This window comes from Harpia harpyja, chromosome Z (assembly GCF_026419915.1).
Source record: "Harpia harpyja isolate bHarHar1 chromosome Z, bHarHar1 primary haplotype, whole genome shotgun sequence".
In the NCBI taxonomy this organism is placed as follows: Eukaryota; Metazoa; Chordata; class Aves; order Accipitriformes; family Accipitridae; genus Harpia; species Harpia harpyja.
The window spans coordinates 102,417,556-102,423,555 of NC_068969.1; the positions used below are offsets into that span (position 1 = coordinate 102,417,556).

At 45.6% G+C, this 6,000-nt stretch overlaps 1 protein-coding gene across 7 annotated transcripts in view; it reads right to left on the reverse strand.

The window, feature by feature from the left end:
- The window catches only part of OSMR (oncostatin M receptor), a 35,563-nt gene extending 30,562 nt beyond the window's left edge, over window positions 1-5,001 (reverse strand). For 3 of the 7 annotated variants that reach the window (XM_052778824.1, XM_052778827.1, XM_052778821.1), the window contains exon 1: window positions 2,084-4,274. The gene's annotated coding sequence lies outside the window, so the exon portion shown is untranslated. Of the gene's footprint in view, window positions 1-2,083; window positions 4,275-4,788 lie in introns of those variants that run through there. The other 4 variants (XM_052778825.1, XM_052778822.1, XM_052778823.1 and 1 more) reach the window with 3 other exon arrangements.
- Window positions 5,002-6,000: the final 999 nt, after the last annotated feature.

Genomic DNA, 6,000 nt, shown 5'->3' on the forward strand with positions numbered 1-6,000 from the left:
TGCTACTAAAGGGCAGTATAATATAATAAATGACCATCAGAATATAAACATACTTTGGACAGCTACAATGCCTTTTAACTATTCAGTATGTTAATAATCTAGTTTAATGCTGTATAGTAAATTGTGACAATATGTATCACAACTGTATCAAACCAGTTTTCATGGGAAAAGTTCTTGAATTCTCTAACAAAAGAAAATATGAAGTAAATTTAAATAAATGCAACACTAGTTGAGAAAAAAGAAATAGTCCTTAATATGAGTAATATTTTTACTTAAATCATCTTTATGCAGAAACTTCTGCCTATGACTATTAAATTAATCACATACAGTAATTACTACCAACTAATGTCAAGCACTTATTCTGCATAATCAATAATTAAGTACTTTTATAAAATCATCATTTAATAATCTGTGTCTTGGTTACAAAGATTAAAAGAGACTCAAAACATTTGCACAAAATACATTATCAATTTCATTAAAAAAACCCAACACGATGATAATAGATTATCTATGACCTTGCCAAAAGTGCAAATAATTGAACAACAAAGGGAATGAAGACAGGAAGCCAGGGAAGGTTTTTAGACATCTAAATAATTCATCACCCTGAAAGAGGCAAAGTACTACCTCTGAGAAATAGGAAGCAATTACCAAATGCCACAAGAAAAGTGACAATCATGGCCATTGTTCTGGTGAACAGCTTGGTTTAGATTTGCCAATCTGAAAAGATATGAATACCGCACTAGTATGCCACAGTTCTTCAGCTGAGAATGAATCACTGCTGACTCTTTTTTTAAGCCTAAGAGAAGTCATGTTTTGTCACCATCCTCCAACCTGGAATGACCGTGTACTTTGTTTCCATAAATTGCAGGTAAGAACAGGAATAGGCTCTCGTGCCAGTGGTTTTGAATATGGACTGCAGACACATAATTTGAATACTTTCTCCTTTCTGATTACTTTTGTCATTAAGATAATTTTGCAATGGCATTTCTCTAGTCTATCACAGGATCACAGAGCAGTTTGTCCAACTGAGTTTTGAAGAACTCCAAGGATGGAGATTCCACAACTTCTCTGGGCAACTTGTTCCAGTGCTTAACCATCCTCACTGTGCAGGTTTTTTCTCCCTATATTCATATATTCATTTTTCTTCTTATATTCATATAAGCAGAAAATCTTCTTTTAATCTCCTTATATTCATCTATTCATTGTTCTCCTTATATTTTCTTTGCTACAATTTGCGTCCATTTCCTCTTGCCCTTTTGCTGCACACCTCTGCAAAAAGCTCAGCTCTGTCTTCTCAGTAACTTCCTATTTGCTAGGCAAGGACTGCAGTTAGAGCTGCTCTTACTTTTCTCTTCTCAGTGCTAAGCAAACTCAGCTCCTTCAGTGACTCCTACATGTGCTCCAGTCTCCAAAGCCTCCTGGTGTCTCTCTGCTGGACTCGGCCCAGTCTGTCAGTCGCCTTTGTACTGTGAGCCCCAGCCTGGACACAGTAATTTAGATATGGCCTCATAAGTGCCAAATAGAAGGAAATAATCACCCTCCTAAACTCTAATTCTTTGCCATCATTAACAGCAGTTACAGGTCTAATTTCTATGATGAATCTGGTAACGGGGACACATAAAATGGTGGATAATACTAAGCCATAAGTTGAGGATGATTGGGCACAAAATGATATCAGAGCTACAGAAGTCAGCTAAGCAAGGTATTTTTCATTTTACCCTATATTCTTCCCCCTTCTAAAAATTCAACATCTATGGGGGAAATAAAGCACACTTGCTTAGTCTTGCCAGGCTGTAGCCTGAATCACTGATAGATTTTTTAACTCATGAATATATAGTCTACTTGCAATTCTTCCTGTTGGAAGAAAGTAACCTGGGGTGTGACTAATCAGATAGAAATGGATTCAGGACTCCCCAGCCTAACTTGAAATTAATCAGTACCAATAGATACATCAATAGAACAGAAGCCTTTTGGAAACCTGGTGGCAACTGCAATAGTATTCAGCAGCAACAAGAATTGTTCAGAGACCTGACAATTAAAGAGCAATCACTCAAGAAGTGAAGACAGCACAGGAGCAAATTACCTTGGGAAGAGATGAGATCTCCTTCAGTAGGCGATCTGCAAATGATCTAGATAAATATCTCCAGGTAAACTACTTCTCCTTCAGAGCAAAATGCTGGCTTAGATGAACCCCAAAGTCCCATCCAGGCCAATGATTTTGTGATGCCATGGTTGACAGAAAGAAGAAATTCCCTTTATTCATCTGGTAAACATGCTTAAGATAAACATCATCAAAGGCATTACAGCACCAAAATTCAACTGAAACCTCTTTCAAGATCAGTTTTATAGTATTCAGGAGCCATTGGTGGGGAATTGGAGCTGTATGGTGCACATACTGCTGCAGTACCTGGGACACCCATGTGTGTAAGAAAAGGAAGCCCCTGCTATGAACGTCTAGTATTAGTTGACCACAGAGTCAATCTGTTTTGTATCAATCTTCCTAAAGCTGCATATTTCAAATCATACTTCATATAACTTCTGTTTCTCAGTCCTCTTTGCCTTGCTTATTTAAAACAGCTGCCTGTCACAACCCACATCCTCAAATGAACCAGAGCCTGTACACAGGCTGGGAAAAGAAATGTTTTCAGCTGCTAGGATCCAGAAAACTTTATTTATTTAAAGGAGAGTATTACATAGGGACACCAAATCATAAATACTATTGATCAAAGAAATTTTCTAAACCAGACATGGAAGACAACTGTCAGCAAGGCAAATGCAGTACTAATACTACTTTGGATTTATATCACATTTTTCACCCTATGTTCTCATTCCCTCTACTCTTTAGACAGACAGGCTGAGGGTGGGAATCACAATTTAAGCTCATACCACACAGTACAAGGTCACTAACAAAACTGATGTGTTTAGTGCCAAAACTTAATAAACTCCTTCCATAGCCACCAAAGAGAAAAAGGCACCCCTAGAAAGTAAGCCAGACCATAGGTAGACTAACTCATCTTCCAGAAGTGTTTTTTTTCCTCTTAAACAGATAACTAGGTGGGTGCCAAAATGAGCTAGAATGCCCTAAGTCAATGATTTGTACAAAGACTCGGCACTGCAGTGTGCATCCGCTCTCATGATTCCTGCAATTCCCAACATGATATCCCTTGCAAAATCAACAGTGCAGAGCTGATAACCAACTGAGGCAGCTTTACTTGAAAAAGGGAGCCGTGTCAAGCCATCAGAAACCTATTGAGTGTTGGTAAAATAGCATCTGCCAAAACATCCCACAATTAAATAGAACCCTCTTCAATATAAACATCGCACTGTTTACAGACAATTTAATTTGCAACAATTCTGAAAAAAATGAATAGCTGAGACACCAAATTCTAAAGCAGATGAACCCTTCCTTTAGTCCTTGTAGTCAGGCTTTCTTCTCCCAAGCAATTTTAAAGATGGTTTCAATTACGCTTAGCACACAAAATACATCTGTGTGTAAGACACTGAAAGCTCCTAATAAGCCTTTGTGATTTAATGGGTGAGCAACAAGTTTAAAGCTGGACACGGAAGAAATGAATTTCTGTAATTAAGGTCTGATAGGCATATAACCATTTGATCACTTAGGGATAACTTTATCTCCTGTTTTTTTGATAAATAGAAAGCTCCTTGATGCATGCTGTTGATTTTCTGAAGAGCTTTGCCAAAACAGGAAAACATTATATACTTCATGGTCCCATGAAGGCTGGAATCCAAACAAAAAAGCAATTAAATAATGAAAAAAATGGCGTCTAAAAACATAAAGCACTCAACAAACTGTGTAAGACTACTCCAGCCCCATCAGAAAGCAAATGCTAACAATTGTAGGGAAGGAATCACATAACATGGTGGCATGACTCATACCAACAGGAAGAATAATTTTACGATGTTTTTCAGGCAATATCTACTTGCAACACTGTTAGCATCTGGTTTACTCCGCTGGACTAGGGACTGGTCCAGGCATGCAATATTTAGGTAAAAAGACAGAAAAAATGGTTATGCCAAAAAATCAGTCAAACTCCAAGAATGCAGGAACCACACTGGAATTTATGATGTTTCCTCACTTATTCCAGTGGTTTTGAGATTAAATAACAGATTTCAACTACTTAAAAGAAAGCAGCAGTATGATGCTCGATTAAAGGTCTGGGCTTGCACTTCTGAGCAAGTCAACACCTTCTCGAAGCAGCAGGAACAGGAGATGTTAAAACTAAATCTAATCACCTGGCGGGAGCAGCATCCTCATCCTGCGACGTACCTCACCTCAGTAATTTTTACTCAGGTCAAACCAGCAGCTTTTATGCTGTAGCTAAGCAGTGACATCTTGAAAGCAGATACGGCTGGGGGGTCGTAAACCGCGTTAAATTCAACGGTAAGTGGCGGTGCTGCCGGGGCGACCCGTTTCTGGAGGACGAGGGAGCAGCCCAAGGACGGCGGTGCCGAGGCGCCGGCTCCCCTCCCGCCCGCCGCCCTCCCGCACCCGCCGTGCCGAGGGACGCCTGGAAAAACGGGGGTTAAAGGGCAGGCAAAGGGCGAAGAGGGCTTAACGGGCACAGGAAGGACTAAACTTCAAAGTAAAAACTCCACAAGGCGTTTCACGACCGGCACCGGGGTGGATAAGGCGGATTCTCCTCAGCGGGGCAGGCTGAGCCCCTCTCAGCGAGGGCGGCCGGGATCCCCCGGCGCGAGGAGAGGGCGAGGGGGGATTCCTGGGGGAACGAGGGGCTGCCGCCACAGCGAGAGACCGGCGTAACTCACCTGCAGCCGCCGAGCAGCTCTCCCAGGAACGGGGCGGGGGGGAAGGCAAGACCCCGCCCGGCGGCCAGCGGGACGCGCCGGCTGCCCCCGGTCAGTGCCGGGAAGAGCTACGGCGCGGCCGTGCTGGCCCGCCCGCCCCGCTCCGGGCAGGGCGGCGCCTTCTCTCACCTCGCGGAGGCCGGGTGAGCAGCGCCTCGGAAATTTCCCCCCCGCCGCCGCCGCTCCTCCGGGAAGCGCGGCCGGTTGCCTTGGCTGCCCTCCCAAAAGCAGGGCGTGGGCCGGCCGGCCCGCCTCCCTCCCGCAGCGCCTGCCGCCATCTGCCCCCTCCTTGAGGGAGCCGGCGCCCGCGGAGGAGGGGCCCGGCGGCGGAGGCCGGGCAGCCGCGGTGCCCCCAGGGCGAAGAGGGGCTGCCAGGCCTGGGGTGGGCCGGGGACAGGGGCCGACCCCGGGGTGGCCGAGCAGGGAGAGGGGGACAGGCAGGGTTAGCCTGAGAGGACCGTGAGGAGCAGAGAACAGACGCTTTGCTCAAACGGACGCTTTCCCGATCGTCCCGGCCCCGAGCCGGTCAGAAGCGAAACCGCACGTAGGAGCGATGTCTCCAAGACGCCTGTCCCTCTGGTGCCACGGCCCCAGGGCTCCCGTGTCTCCTCGGTCTGGCTCCGGGGGACGGGGACGGCGGCTCTGGCCACCAAGGCAGGCGGGGCGAGGAGGTGGCCTAGTGCTTGCGGCAGGGCTTGGGGTCGAGGCCGCGACCAGTCTGGTGCTGCACCACCGCCTGGCATGCAGCTAGCTGTCTGACGACATCCCACTCAGAATCCACGTTGAGGAAGGTTGTGGCTCACAAAGTCCAACTCTCCGCTCCCAAAACTGTAGGACCGTAAGGCAGGCAGGGAGACCAGGAGTTCACCGCGTCTGTTGCCCTGCCCTTCAGCTGTGGGTCCCCATCTGACAGGCCTCGGTAAGACATTCGGAGAGGTACAGTGTGCCACAAGCTGCCTGAGTTACTGCTTCCATCAGAAGATGTAGCCATGAGATAGTTTTGTTTAAACCTGTTACTTTTCAGGGTGTTCGTGGTGAAGGTTTCTCCAGGTTGTTGCACTTTTACGTAAAAGAGGTCTTCTGCCACTTTACTTTCTTTTTCCTAAGCTACGTTTGTAGGTTAAATGTAATGTACCGATTAAGACCCTGTTTTCCTTGCTCTCCTTTGGATTG